Raw genomic sequence first — 15,388 nt, 5'->3', positions numbered from 1 at the left:
AACTGCCATTCAGGACAGAACTAACTTTTACTGAGCTTCAGTAGTACCGTTGCTTTTCTGTGATGTGTGAGATGATAAGCAAATGATTTAGTGTAAGCACGAACTGCTAATGTAACATGCAGGGGTTTGAGGTTTTTTTTGTCCCGGTCTTACAATCTGGACTACACATCAGTGAATGATCTATGCTACTACAGCATCCCAGTTTGAACTTCTAGCTCCAGATAGGAGCTGCTTACAGGAAAGGGTCTGACTAGCATGGGAAGTGTTAAGTTTTATTTTGAGGCCAGGAAAAAAAAAAAAAAAAAAAAAAAAGATGGACACTGTGCCAGGGACTGTCCTTGCTCTGGCTAGCCAAAGTATTTATTGTCTTTTACTGCAGGTTTGCTAACGTTACCTGTCCTTTCAGTCCCACTGCTTATTGAAAAAAACCTCCCTCTCCAAATAATCACACAAAATATAAAGCAAAACTCTTAGTAACAATCAGCCCAAGAATTGGTGTCAGATTCAATTTTATGCTGCTCTCTCGGCTCCTACCTCTCAAACCCATCATCTTACCCTCCCTTCTTATTATTTATTTAGTATTTCATACCCAGTTGTGCTGCATGTCATTCCAGGCAAGTTCTGATAAATCTGTATTCTATATGGGGTTTTAGCACCTGATGTTGCTAGAGATCTACTGACAAACTTTCTCTGGATTGCTGTATTAACCGCTTCTTCCTGTACCAACATATGATTTTACCTCCCAATATTAATTGTAAACACACCAACTAAATATTTTTTTTTAGAACATACACTTTTCAGATTATGAATGACAGAAGCATGAAACCATTTCCTTCCTGACAGTGGAGTGGTTATGTGCAAAGAAATGAGGAGTGCTGTTGGTTAACAGTGTTTTAAATTCAGAACAATTAGGTGCAGTTAACTTTGCCATTGTTCTTTCTGATGCTGGGGATGGTGGGTTCTTACCCGTAGAGCAATTACTCCTTTCATAAGCGGCTGTTGTTAATAGCATTAAAACAAGATTAAATACAACATGTTAAATATTGCAATTATTGTGGAAAATAAAATTATTTGGTGAGCATAATGGGGAGCAAATCAAGCATTTAACATGATCCAGGAAATGCTACTCCAAACAATTGCATTTGTTTTATGCAATTTTTCCCCTTTGATTGCTGACAGATGCCGTTTTGGAAACAAACATCTAAGTAGTTTTCCTTCAATCAGGAAAAAAACCACACACCAGAAAATGGCTACATGTTTTGAATTTAACTCTTGTCAATCAGCATTCTGCACAACACTCCCTGTGAATAGTACTGGGACAAAACGATGCCTTCCAAAGACTAATAAACAACAAAGATATTTGCTTCTAAATCAGATCTGCTCCGGAGAAAGAAAAAGCCTTCGTGTGGCATCGACATTTTTGCAGACACAGCTGCAAAATAAAAATGCTTGCAGTATAGAGTGATATTTCAAGTTGGAAAGAAGTTAGGTGTGTGTGTTGTGGGCTACAGGAGATTTGTTTTCTGCCAGCTGTAGGCCTCAAGCAATGGATTGAAGCACTTGGCAGTTTCTTTCCGACTTCCTACTGGAGAAGTGGCCAACTACCCACAAATAATTTGCTTAATTGTTGAGCAGAGTTACCTGCTGCAGCTCACACAGCACGAGCAGGCCCCTCTATCTTCCCTTAGCTGCAACTTTGGATGAGGATATCGTTGTTCCTCTCAAGTGCACAGAACCAGGAAAGAATGCTAAAAAAAGGCTAATAAAGTATATTAATTCAGATGACTGTATCAAGCTGGCATTTTACAGTCTACTGGAAACTGAATGCATGAGAGCATTAGAAATGTTGGCATAGTGGGTGGTTTCTCCAAATGTTGGCTTCTAGTGTTCACATCGGCACAAGAAACGCGGTAGAATGGCGAGCAGTTCGCAGTTCCAGACACATCTTTAGGATCTTAGACCTCATTATTAGATTATCTATTACTTGTACGATACCCATTGCTCATTAACTCTCTCTTCGTTCCCTTTGCCTCCCCCTATTTCTCCAGTTGCAATTGCTCAGAACCTTTTCAGCTCATTGCAACAGTGTGATTTAGATCTGCTCCTAATTTCGGAGGCGTTTTCCTTGGGAAGCCTCAGCTTCGATGAGTTATGAGGAGGATTTCCTTATCTCAAACAGCGACAATTAGTTCAAGTGCCACGTGAGAGCAGGCAGTTGATTTTTGGGCAGCCTCTGAACTGATGCAAAGTTTCTGACAAGGAGTGTGTTCTAGCTTTTGGAAATCCTGTAATCCTGGCTTCAATCAAGAAGATCTGCTGTTGCTGAAGGCGTAAACAAGGAGAGAAGCAGCATGTGACCACTGCTGCTGCACCTTCAAGGACTCCCGAGCCAAAATCAGCACAATGGTAAAGCTTCTACTGGTTACTTAATGTTACACACACATTTTGGATGATCTTCTTGAGCCCAGGGAAAGTAGTCCTTTGCCCTCTGCAGGAAAAGTTGGGTTTGGACTCTGCATTTCCCCCTGTAGCTCTGTTGTGTGTGTTTCTCCCTGCTCCCCTCTCACTCCTCTGATTTTCTTCCTACCATCTGTATTCCCCTTTTCCCTCATCTGAAACAAGCATCAAGATCTTGTTTCTGACAGAACGGTCTGTCAATATGGAAACACACTGACATCACAGACAGTGCTGTGACTTCATGTCTGAAAGAAACAGGAGGAACAGATGAAAGGACTGAAGGCGAAGGAATGACACATACAAACATTTTTAAAAAATAAGTAAAAATTCTTCTCTATCAACCCAAAATGCAAAGGAACATAAACCAGATTTATTTTTAAGTCTAAATATAACCAACTATTTCCTAATCTGTGGCCATAACTCGGTACAACATTTCAACATGCTCTTCACCCATGAGAGGTCCCTGTCCCCCAGGAGCACACGCTTTGCTGGCTCAAGGCCCGTGTGACAGACAACATGACCTAGAGAAGGACTGAGCAGGGTTTGTAAAAAAAAGCCAATATCAAGCATATATTGGGAGAAGCCTTTAGAGGGAAAGGAGGAATCCTTCCCTGGACTAATCTGTATACCATCTAAGCAAATGCAAATTCATAGAATTTGAAACAAAAGTATTCTTTGAAATCACAGAGTCCGTTTGGATGAGGCTGGATCACAGGTAGTGCTGCCTCGGTGGGGTGGGGATACAAAACATACTCAGGAAATACTCAATGCACGTGGGTGGAATACCTTACTATGATTTTCTTTTTTTGCTCCTAGAATGAAATATTAACAAAAGGGCCTAACCATTATTTCTATTACTAACACAGGGCTTTTTTTGTAGAAGAATTTGGGAGGAGTTGAAAGCCCCACATTTCCTTTACTATTTGAATTATGTATTTGAGTTCCAGCATTAGAGGGCACACAGAAGATACTGCTTTCCTGGCATCTCCAGAGCCACTGCAACCCCTTAATAAGGAGATTCATAACTAGTAGAAGAGGAGCTCAAGAAAACTAAAAGGTTAATATATTCTAACTAGATGTTGGGTATAGAATGTCAGATCTGTCAAATTTCATTACAGTTTGGTGCTCAATGAAAAAGATTTGATTTCTTTTGCCACTGTCCTACTATGTTCAAGTCACACAGTGCCAGCAGCAACCAGCCAACGACCACAGGCTGGCACTGAGCGGGCCCGAGTGGGAAGCCAGCCGCAAGGACCATCTGTTTCCGATTTCTAGCGAAGCCAAGATGTGCAGTGAAGTGCATTCCATTCACCCAGCCAGCCTTCTCCCTGCTCAAGTTATTAGTGTTACAAGTGAAATTATCTTTTCCAAACAGCGGGGGAGCTATAATCCTTATGGAACAAGGATTTAAAAAAAGGGAAAAAAAAGAGGAGGGGAAAAAAGGGAAAAAAAAATAAAAAGGACAGAAAAAAGGCCCCCCAACACTCCCCCCTCTTCAAACATCTTTTGTCAAAGTTGTCGATGACACTGTTTGTAAATTTAATTGCCATGTTCACGGGTTTTATAATTTTAAAGGATGTTTTATTAAGAACTATATTCTCTAAGGGAAGAATGTGTACGTCAGTTCATAGGCTCTAATGTAATAAACCATTCAAATATATTTAGAGGGTTATTTATGAATAAAGTTAAAAATGACAAGATGAATGCTCATTTAAGTCTCTCTAACATGAAGTGCCTTGAAAAACATCATAGGTTTAGAAGTATAATTTAAAGTGCGAATGCATAAACAGCGCTAATTACATGCTACTTACATTGTTTCAATATGTAATGCATATGTTTAACCTCGCAGAGGAAGGATTGGTCTTGGCACAGTAATTGTGGGGATTTAAGGGTATGCTAAACTGATAACTGTAGAATGAGCTCTGACACAGGATATTGGTCTCCTACTGTTACCTAAATGCCAGGTGAAACCAAAGGATTTATAGGAGGGCAGGTGGAAAGGGGGAGGGGAAAAAAAAAAAGAAAAAAGGCTACACAATGAGGTGAAACTGAGAAGTTTATTTTCAAAGGGGGAAACATTTATCCTTTGACACCATTCCATTCCGGTGACTTTATTTCTAATATACCATGAGATTAATGATGTGGCTACTGTCACTGTGTCTGATGAACACTGGCAGAGCTGTGGAACAGTTGCTCCCCCTACTATTATTGGACATATTTATAAATTGGCATCTATATGATGAACTCATTCTGTGTGCCAGCCAATTGGAAAAGATCTTATTCAGGAGGACAGAATTTTTGTTTTCCTTTTGAGTTCTATAAGATATCCAGTTGGTTTAAGATTGGCTGATACAAAAATTTTTTAAATTAACAATGCTTGATAGTTTTCATGTCACATGATAATCTCAATACGACTCTTATGCAAATCAATTGTGGATAATTAAGGAAGTAAGTTATCATCAGGGAAAAGATCCCTGACAAACCAAAGGTGGGCCAGTATTTAAGTCCTTGCTTAGGGAGGGCACAATTGCTGAACATCACCATAATGATTCCCTATCCCATCCCTAAAGGATTTATTCATTCAAAAGTAATCCCATCCTAAATAAAAGCTCATCCTAAAGCCAGAATAGCTTGTTCCATTCATTTTCTTAGTCCCTTTCAATCTGTTTTTGCAAATCTAAAGCTATTTTCACGAGTGATTGTATAACACATAAAATGCAACTGTTGAGTCGCCTGAAACCTGATTATGAGATGAGCCCCTTCTTTGGGTTTTATTTCTTCTCTGTATCTTCAGAGGTGCAACTGGGCACTGATAATCTCTGTTCCAGGACATTATTTGAGCTATGGCTAAGTTGATATTAACATAAATCATAACTTCATTCCAAATTTTCTGTGTATCCAGAAACATCTGGATAGCTGTATGTGTTGCCCAACTTTAGGATGCCATTTTTTGCCATGAGTAAAATCTATTTCAGGCTGTCTGGTGCTGTGGGAAATAACCCTTCAGAATCTCTCCATGCAAGCTTGCTTCCATATAGGTCAGGAAGAGAGGGGTGCAGAAGGAACCAAAGAGCACAAGTGGGAGCTGGGAGGGTTGCTCCAGCCAGCTTTAATATTTGAGAGCTACAGGGAATGGGAAGACAGTGAGGCCAGCAGGTGAAAATGCAGAAATGCTGCACATTTCTGTCATTAACTTTGTCAGACATGGGATGCTGAGTGCCAATGCTTTCAGAGCCCATGGCTATTTGTGCAGGCACAGGCAAGGGTCACTTTCCAGTCTGTAGATAATGCCACAGGACTGCTTTTGGATTCAAAGATTGAAGCCTCACATGCTGTAGGAAACTAATCTCTGAACTTATCCTTTTGCTTTTACTTTTCAGTTTTTGGATAAGGATTTGCTACAAGTGGCTCATAGTGGAAAAAAAAAAGATTTTATTGTTAACCAGGAGGGACAGACAAGTCCTCAAATCTCTCTAGAAATGGCTTTCTTGCACAAGGCCTCCTGAGTTCAGCAATGCTGGTGGACTTTCAGGCAGCAGTGCTAAATCGGTGCCTTTTATCATCTCCAGCTACATAAAAGACTGAGACTACTCCTTCCTAATGAGAGACTTCTGTAACACTCTCTGCTTAGGGCTATTCTTAAGGAATAAGGAATCCAAGACAGATGTGGCAGTGACCATCATATTACTCCCAAAGCCCAAATCCCTCAAAGCAAAGGAAATATGAACAATTAAAACAATAAATACACTGAATCATAGGAATTTCCAGTACCCTCAGTTCTAACTCCAGTTCCACACGTTAATTTGTAATTCTTGAGCCATGAATAAGTAAATCCTCTTTTGTTTAGAGAACAAGATTAAAATGCTACTAATATTAAAACCACTCCTGTTTGCTGGCTCATACATCTATTTAAATACCTGCCTATTTCTTTGCTTTACCTCTTGAGTGTCACACTTGTCCTCCTGCTAATACCAGCTGACTGGCAGCCAGCAGGCTGAGCACCACAGGTAAATACCTAGAGAAGTGCTTTGGCAGGGCTGAGCTCTGCGTAAGCAAATTTTACAAGCAAGTCAGGCATAATCTGTTGAAGTGGCTCTGGATTACTGAATATTTAACAGCAAGATAACACTTCTGTGACTGTAAAGACATATTTGCACTCCTGTGTAATCTATGGCACTGGACATCACATCATGGAAGAGGAAACTGAATGAAGTTAATTCAAAACACTTCACTCTAAACACCTTTTTTTTTTTTTTCCTCCAGTTAACTGATCATAGAGACAAAAGAATTTTAGAGATGAAGCCTGTAGCACATGTGTCTTCTGGTGTGGCTCCTTTATATTTTTCAATATAGGTTTTAAAAATATGCAGGAATCTTAGCTGATAATGAAAATCAACACACCAAGAAGAGCAGAAATTTTTCAAATAATCAAGTTGAAAATTTGCCATGAGTTTAACATTTATGAAACTTGATTACTTCACATATTTGAAAATCAGGTCTTATTCAACACGTGGTGTACTTCCAGCAAAGAGGATGCTATGTAGAAATTATTTGATATTTTTTCTTGTATCCACTGGACACTCTCATTTAAATAAGACAATATAACAAATGTAATTCCTTATGGTCTTAATTCTGAAGACCTGACTTTTTCCTTGTGCTAAAGGATTTTCCTTTGCAGAGCTGGCTGACAGATTTGAAAGAACTGGTTGACATTCTAGGAACCAGAAATAGAAGGATACAGGAACTGCAGAGCATCCCTTGATACACCTCCATCTTTTCCTAGTGCAGGGATCCACCACTAAAGAGATGACACTTCTGTGAAGGCTCCTTCAGAGGGAGTTCAGGGCCAGGAGCATTCCTGGGAGTGGGTAAAACAGGAGGTGGCTCTTCTCCTGCCACCTCACCTGTCCCTTACAGGATTTCCTGCTTCTCTGGGCTGGCAGGAGTTTGCACAAACCGAGAAATGAGTCTGGGGGCTGCTTTTATCTTCATAGATGTCTCTTGAGGAATAGCTGTGAACTTCTCTCCATGCTTGGGATCAAAGGTGCTCAGTGCTAAAATGTTCAGGATTTATTTAAAAATGTACTTTGAAGCCTTCCTGGTGGGAACAGCTGGAATGTGTGTCTGTGTTACCAGCTTTAATACTATGAGCACAAACACAAGCTGAGTCACAGTGGACGACAATGCTGCTGACAACAAGTTTTAAACTGCAAACTAAAACAACAATGGGATTATTTATGGACTGCAACTCTTATTTTAATGTCAATAAATGTACTGGATAAATTCCCCTTCATTAGCTGGAAACCTCAGAAGGAAACAGAAATATTCTGGTAAACCACAAGCTTGTTCTTAGCAAATAGATGGCTACATTTCCACTGCCAAGGCATAGCCAGACTGTTTCTGCACTGGGATAATAAATCTCTGGGAGTGAAAAACAAAGTCTATAAAAGCAAGACCTACAAAGTAAGGGTGTGAGACACATGGCCCTCAAGCCTCCAGAGGATGGCATAAGAAAGTATCAAGAGTAGGTTTTTTTTCCTTTTTATGAATGGAAAACATGTTTTCCAAGATCTACCATTCAACTCAAAACAAATGGTTGGAATGAGTCCCTGTCACTATGGGAGGTGTTTGCTCTCTTATCTACTGGGCTGCAGACAGCCCAAACAGAGCGAGTTGCTTTGACTGCTGTGTGCTGCAAAATAGGAAAAAAAAAAGAGAAAAAGCACAGAAATAATGTGTTACACCTCCCTGATTCCTGAGATGTCTGAGGTGTAGAGGAAGCAGTTCTTTGTAGTATCTGACTCCATAGATATACATCAGGCCATAGAGCACCAAATACAGGGTGCTCTAATGCTTCCCCATCCAACCTCCTGAAACTCCCCTCCTGCTGGTCCTGGAGAGAAACAGAGGACCCAGAATTGTCACTGGGGCTCTCCCATCATGGGAGAAACACCATCAGACCAGCTGAGATCAGCATCCCATTCCTTGAGAATGCTTTTCAGAGGCAGACAGGACAAGGCACAACATCTTACCAAGTAATACTGATGTCTCCTCATGTTTCTAGAACATTCATGTCATACTTTCATGTCAGGATGGAAAAATCCAAACATCATAGTCACAGATTGCTTTTTTGTTCTCCTCTTTGGCACTTACCTGTCTTTACTTTTCCCTTCTAAATCTGTGGTTCTGTATCTTAACCTGCACCTAATGGCTTGTAAGCTATTTCCAAGATGGAAAATGTGGTATTCTCTTATCTGTAAAGCATTTTGTTTATTTATAGCATGACACTAATGACACTTGGAATTTGCTTCTGAGTTTTTTTCTTATTGTAAAGACTAGGCACACAAACAATTTTGTCTGGGTCTAAGTACATTCTTAACCCCATTCAATTTATTTCAGATGCTGAGTCCTCAGGAAAAGGGACCAATGACTAATAAATCAGATGTTTCTTCCTTCACCTACTGGGATCAATAAGAAGCAGGAGGAAAAGTTCTTGTTTGCATGAGATAATGCAGACAAACAGCACCATGTAGTGGGTAAGAGCATATTTCAGGCCCTAACCTTTGCACACAGCCTCAGCTTATTGAGAGTAACTTGTATTTCAGCAAGACTAAAGAACTGTTTGCTAAGAAGGGAATACAGGGGTATGAGGATATGGCTTGCATATCCTTGGAAGGTGCATAATCCCCTTTTTATTGAGCAGTTTGTGTAAAGCTCATACTGCGTTGGGCTTCCAAACCCACAATACCTGAATATGTTTCAAATGAGACAAAAAGAGAGAGGGGCAAGAGAACTCAGCACCTTTCTGCACAGCCTCAACCCCTCCAGTCAGAAACTGATGGTACTTTGCCTATAATATCTCATTTTGTCTTTAAAATAAGTACAAAATCAGGTTTCTCCTTGTAATTGCTTCACCTAAGAATATAGTGATCATCTTCCTAAAGGGAAACAGTGTTCACTACAGCTTATTTGTGTTGGGAAAAACTGGGGCTCTGGTGCATCATCCAAACCATTATTCCACAGTGGTTTAACCCAGACAACACTTATCAAAAATGTCACACCACAAATATGAGCCAGGAATACATTACTGGGAAAGCTGCCTGAACCAACATAAAATTAGAGAAAATGGATAAGTGTTATGTATCAAACAATGCAAACCACTTGCACAGACTGAGCATACATCACTATAACTGCTTTTATATAAATTTAAACCAAGTAAAAAAATTATGAAAACTAAACCCTGTCCCCTTTCAGTGTCTCATCAGATTGCATTATTCTGACAGCTCCACAGGAACCCAGTGGCTCTGCACTCATATTCTCCACTCATACCTGTGCCAGCATCTCCCTGACAGCAGCCACATGTTTCCCTCCTCCCTGGGGATGGGACACACTGCAAGTCCCATCCTCTCACCTCTGCACATCCCCTTGTCCTACTCTTTCTGCACTTTATTGTTTCTTAGACCTGCAGTCATCAGTTTCCCCAGTCTAGATCTCCTAGCTCAGCAGTCTTAGGTGCACTCAGCAGCAACACAAACTTATCCCATAGGTATTCCCCATCTCTCCACACAGCCAAGCTTCTGCTCAGACCTCTCTTTCTCCACAACTCTGGCCTCTTTTCATTCTCAATGCATTTCTGGTTCTTTTTCCTCCCACTTCATTCTGTAACCCCCTTGCCCTGCCCCGCTGGAGTTCTCTGGTCATTCCCACACCCACCTCTGTGGCAAGCTGCAAGTCAGAAAATGCTTGATTCATCCCACTTAGCTGGGACAATATAACACAAAGATATATAGAGACAAACAGAGAAAGCCAGATGTGTTCACTAACCCCTGTACTTTTTGCCTTGTAACACCCCAGATTACTGGGAGCAGGGATGTTATTAACTCTATACTGCACCTAACACATAGGGGCCACGAATGGGGATTTGGTTCCTGGACAATTTCATTCTAGAAAATAAATTTTATGCTAAATAAATCCCTACAGAAAAGATACTGGTAAAATCTGTCTTGTTCTAGGATTTAATAATAAATGTACTATTTGGTGCATAATAGGCAATTCATTTTGCTATGCATTTACTCTATTTAAAACATAAAGCACTTAAGGATATTTAGAGTATGCAAGACTATTAGAAAATCAATTTCTGTTCTGGTTTATAGCCCAACCACTTAAAGTCTTAATTTACTACAATTCACTTTCTGATATTCTGACTCGTTAAAGTGGATCAGCTACCTCCTGAACTCTGGTCATATGCTTGTTAGAACTAAACTATTTAATTATTGTCTACCACATCCACTCTCTCCACTTGCTTATTGCCTACATTTATTCATTTACAGCATCAGTTCAGGTTGTTTGCACTGGCTTGAGAACCTGCTGCTTCTTTTTCCAAGGTTTGGAGGAGGAAGGCTTTGGTTTCGCTGAGGGCTATCCCGTTCCACTTGACAAATAAACAAACAGCAGAGTAACTGGCAGGAAGTCATGTCCCTTTGGTGAGCAGGGCTCCAGCTCAGCAGAGGGCAAACCAGGCAGCATCATTTTCACTCCAGCACAAAGTGTCCATTCTTGACTCTTTGACCAAAGGAAGCAAAAGCAGAGGGATGACGAGCACAGCACATCTGCAGGGCTGGGTTTCACAGGAAGTTATGCAGCTCCTCCACAGATAAGTTTCACTGAAGAACAAAGACTGATTTTGTTCAATGCTCCGAGAATGCTGCATTGAACCTGGACTGAGCTTTTCATTCCTTGAAAATGAGGCTCAGAGAGCAAAATCTAATTTCTCCCTCACCCTTGTTTAAATTAGCTGCATGATTTTCATATCAGCCCTCTACTTACCATATGAAAAAAGCTTAAAAGACACCCACTCTTCTTCAACTAAGTTTACACGTTTTATGTATTGATTTTAGCAGACTAAACACAAGTTGGTGCATCCAAGATAAATGTCAGAGCAACAATGACTAAACCAGTTACTTGAAACTTAGTCTCTGATATAGAGCTGCCTTAAAGCTTAAGAAACAAAATATTTATGACCAAGAGTGAGACAAATGGTGCAATAGCACATTAGCAGGCAGTATTGTCACTGATTGCAAACATATTTTGAGCTTACATATTTCATGTACACCCTGACCTCAGAGGCATTCTACCCACTACAATTGGTTTTGCAGCAGCTCAACATTTACCAGGAGATAATGAGGTGTGTTTTTGAATGATACAAGCAGCATTAGATGTAGTGGGAGCCAAAAACATGATCATATTAAAAGCAAATAGCAGAGCAGATTACCTCTTGCCCTCTCTTTTAGCTTGAACAGCATATTCCAATAAGTGAAGAAGAGACACTGTCAAGTACTTCTTTATAGTTTCATTTTCTTTTTTTTTTTTTTTAATCTCCATTGCTTGCAATGCCCTTGCCCTCTTTAAAAGCTGCAGAATAAAACTCCTTTCTCAGTCAATTTTGTAGTCTCTCCCTCAGCAGAGAATGACAAGGGATAAAAAAAAGAAAAAAGCTCAAAACTTCATCCCCTTTCTAAAAGAAGAAGTAGAGATAAAGGTTAAAGATAAGTTTTCATCAAAATCTAAAGGAACAACTAAGTTCAAAAGAAGGTCATCTGTCCTGCTCCTCATTATTGCTCATTTCTACTGTGCCCAGCTCTGGGAAAATAGTGGAGCACTTTATAGCAAACCATAGCTAACAGTAAGCACAGCCTTGGAGATTCTGCTTTTTAAGGAGGGAAATGGGATCTTTTCTCAAAATATTTCTTGGGCATTTTTGGAGTAGAAGTTTTGAAACGTGAGGAGAACAAGGTAAGGATGGTCTGGGGGAGGTCCCTGGATCTGAGCAGTCTCACTGTGGCAGCTCGGTGATGCATATCCCTGGGCTGGGACTGGAAGCAAAGGTTGTTTGTGCTGGCTCAGGGACTGGGAGCCACGTGGGGCAGATAGGATCACCTGGGAAGGTGGGCTGGAGGCTGTGTGTTTACTCTGGCTGGGCACTCCAGAGCTGGAAGTTGTCCTTGTGAAGGAGAAAATCCAGAGCCCTTGAATTTATAGGTTGGCAGCCTCCAATTTTTATTTTTTTTTCCTAACTGCAGTTGAGAAACTGTCTCTTGGTGGTTATTGATAGAATTTTTCCTTCAGTTTCAGGACTGATAAGACTATTATTTCTTCTGTAACCTAAAAATCATATTTCTGCAGACTGTTATTTAAATGCTTGACCCTTGGTGCTGTCTATCACATATAAGAGCACTGCTTATGATTTAACATAGAGTTTGAACATGGCATTCACAATGGTGCACATTTCTGTATTAAACATATAATTTACATGTGCTGTGGGACTGACTTTGATTTAATTGCTTTCTCTCCTCATGTACTGCAAATCTGTAGAAGAGCAGCATGAGGAAGAAAGATCTCATGTCTCCACCTCCCTTCCCACCTTCCAGCCAGCACAAGTGATTCAAAAGTTAATTTCATGACATCACAGCAGTGATTACTCTCCAATAATAGTTTGCTCCCTTGTATGACAGTGTGCATTTGGGTCAGCAGATGCCATAGTGGCAATGCCAGAATCTTTGCCTGCATCTCACCTGTCCTTCCTGCAAACTTCACCAAACTTCTTTCTTTTATACTTTTCTTAAGGGATCCACAGGGAAGCAGCTCAGCTCCCCAGTACATCACACAAGCTGATTTCTCTAGCCCAAGTTCTGATATATTCAAAATGAATCCAGAAAGAAGCAGAGACTGATTCACAACATAGCTACAATTCCATTACAACAGACAAACCCCAGCCTGCAGCTGAAGTTATTTTGCCAAAGCAACAAACAACTGCTTTTCAAGTAAAAGCAGCACATCACCTTGAGAAAACTGTTACATAAAATCACATCTTCCTACCTCTGGGGAAAAAGCAGCAACTGGCAGCTGCCTCTGGAGGGAAATTAGATGGAGGATCTGCTCCAAGATGGTACTTTCTGATCCCACCTCTTATCAATGTGGTGGCTGAAGCAAAGCCACCACCTCCTGCTTCCTTCTGTCCCCCTCCAAATTCCCCGGGCAGCCAAACTTCTGTGGATGTGCAAATAGTTCAGGAGCAGCAGTCTGGCCAGCAGGTGAAAGAAATTACTCCCACTGCATACAGAAAATACAGGCATGAGAAGACACATGGTTTGGGATAGTGAGCTGCTATGAAATGCACTCTGGGCAACTGGGCATGGGTCTTTTCCTCTCCCCAAGTATCCACCAAGCTGTCCAAAACTTTGCTGTTTGAGAAGATATGCAAAGCAGAATGTGTGTAATTCATCGTGTCCAGCAATAAACAAAATATTAAGTGCATTTTTAATGACATAAAACCTTTTAAAATACTTTTAAATCTTTCACTGTGGGACATCATTAAAATTGTTTTGCTATCTGCAAAAGGCGTGGCCTCCAATCACATAATTAAGCAGTCAAAAATTGAAAAATTGGATTGTTTGGTTCCCACACCACACAAATACTGATAAAAGCTTTTTTGTTTGTCAGTTAGTGCACTGTAATTTACAGGTTATGGGCAACACTGTTTGGCAAATTTAGAGTTTGAAGACCACATCCACCTCTCCCCATGTCTTCCCCACACTGGATACTTTACTCGGGCACTCACTATGGTTTCAGTAGCTGCATGCACTCAAATAATGCAGCAGACACAACTTAAAATAAAAGATTTAAAGCTTATTAAGCATAAAGGATTGTTTCTTTTCGTATGAGACAGAGGGTTACACTTCCTGTAGCAAATTAAACCATCTCTAACCACTGCAAGGACTCATAAGCAGCAGCATATGCAGAGTGACTGGCTGCATTTTGTAGCTCAGTTTTTACAGACACAGACATGTGTCCTGCAGACCAGAAGCACCATATGCTCCAGGAAGCAAGTGCTGGGGCTCCTGTACCATCTCATGTACTCCTCCTGTTCCTCAGGCTACCCAAGTGTGCACCTTGTACCCATGAGATTTTTTTATTCAGCAATGAATGTACAATCTGTAACAAAAAACCCCAAAAAACCAAACCAAAACAAAAACAAACAACCAAACAAAAAAATGCAGAAGGTCTTGTGTAAATCATTTAAACAGGTTCTCTGTGAGACTTCCAGTAGTAACTTTTGGCACTACCAATCAACCAAAACTGCTATTGCTGAAATGTTGATTCTTTATGAACATCCCCCCTAGATTACAAGGGAGAAAACAGAACTATATCAGAAATACCTAAGGAAAGGGAAGCCAACATTCTCTCACAGGTTTTCCACTGCCTAGCAGCAATCTAATGCTTAAGGCTCCACAGGACAGTTCAAAATGCATATAAAGATTTTTGCTTGCTGTCAAACACACCAGTTAACTGAGGCTTTTAGATCCCAACTTTGAACAAGGGTCTATGCAAAACATCAAAATCCTTGGAGGATCACCAGGAAGAACATAAGGAGGATACAATACTTCTATGTACTTTTGTGGGTGATAAGGGGAACAACAGTCTGCTCTTTGAAGAGTAGAGAGACTTCACATTCTGTGTTTGTGTTTATTTTCCAGCAGGATTTCCAATGTACCCAAGACAAATGTCCAGACTAAGTACTTTATGGAAAGAGGAAACATCTCAGTCTTGAATGTACCATGGCAGGGTGTTTCATCACCACTTAGCTCATGAAGAAGAAATAAAGAGAACTTGACAGCAAATGAAACTGCTTGAGGAAACAAGCAGTGGGACTCTGCCCCAGAGGCTGATTAGTTCAGAAGGTTACCAAGTACAGTATTTACTAATATTTGCTAAAACTTGCTCTTCAGAATCAGGCTCCCCTAAATTTAATTCTCATTCTCTCTGCATTGCCTCTCTACATGAAGGTAGATGGGCAGCTTGCATACTTAGTCACGAATGAAAGAGCTTTGCTATTAAAAGGCCAAATTCACAATTCTGCTGTCATCTCTATGGC

General features: G+C 40.4%; 1 protein-coding gene and 1 long non-coding RNA gene across 15 annotated transcripts in view; one reads left to right on the top strand and one right to left on the bottom strand.

The window, feature by feature from the left end:
• The window catches only part of NFIA (nuclear factor I A), a 404,462-nt gene that overhangs the window by 346,773 nt on the left and 42,301 nt on the right, over nt 1-15,388 (bottom strand). Inside the window, exon 1 of one of the 14 annotated variants that reach the window (XM_086841690.1) lies at nt 1,642-2,626. The exons of 12 other annotated variants lie outside the window; for them this stretch is intronic. The gene's annotated coding sequence lies outside the window, so the exon portion shown is untranslated. Of the gene's footprint in view, nt 1-1,641; nt 2,627-15,388 lie in introns of those variants that run through there. One more of the 14 variants, XM_086841692.1, reaches the window with a different exon arrangement.
• On the top strand, nt 2,763-14,145 carry LOC111932983 (uncharacterized). The gene is made up of 4 exons (XR_002866460.2): nt 2,763-2,998; nt 3,324-3,514; nt 8,857-8,993; nt 13,081-14,145. It is a non-coding gene; the product is annotated as an uncharacterized LOC111932983 (long non-coding RNA).

This window comes from Cyanistes caeruleus, chromosome 9, assembly GCF_971803275.1.
Source record: "Cyanistes caeruleus chromosome 9, bCyaCae1.hap1.1, whole genome shotgun sequence".
Classification (NCBI taxonomy): Eukaryota; Metazoa; Chordata; class Aves; order Passeriformes; family Paridae; genus Cyanistes; species Cyanistes caeruleus.
Note: the sequence above shows the minus strand (reverse complement) of the source record. Positions and strands in the feature narration are given on the sequence as shown.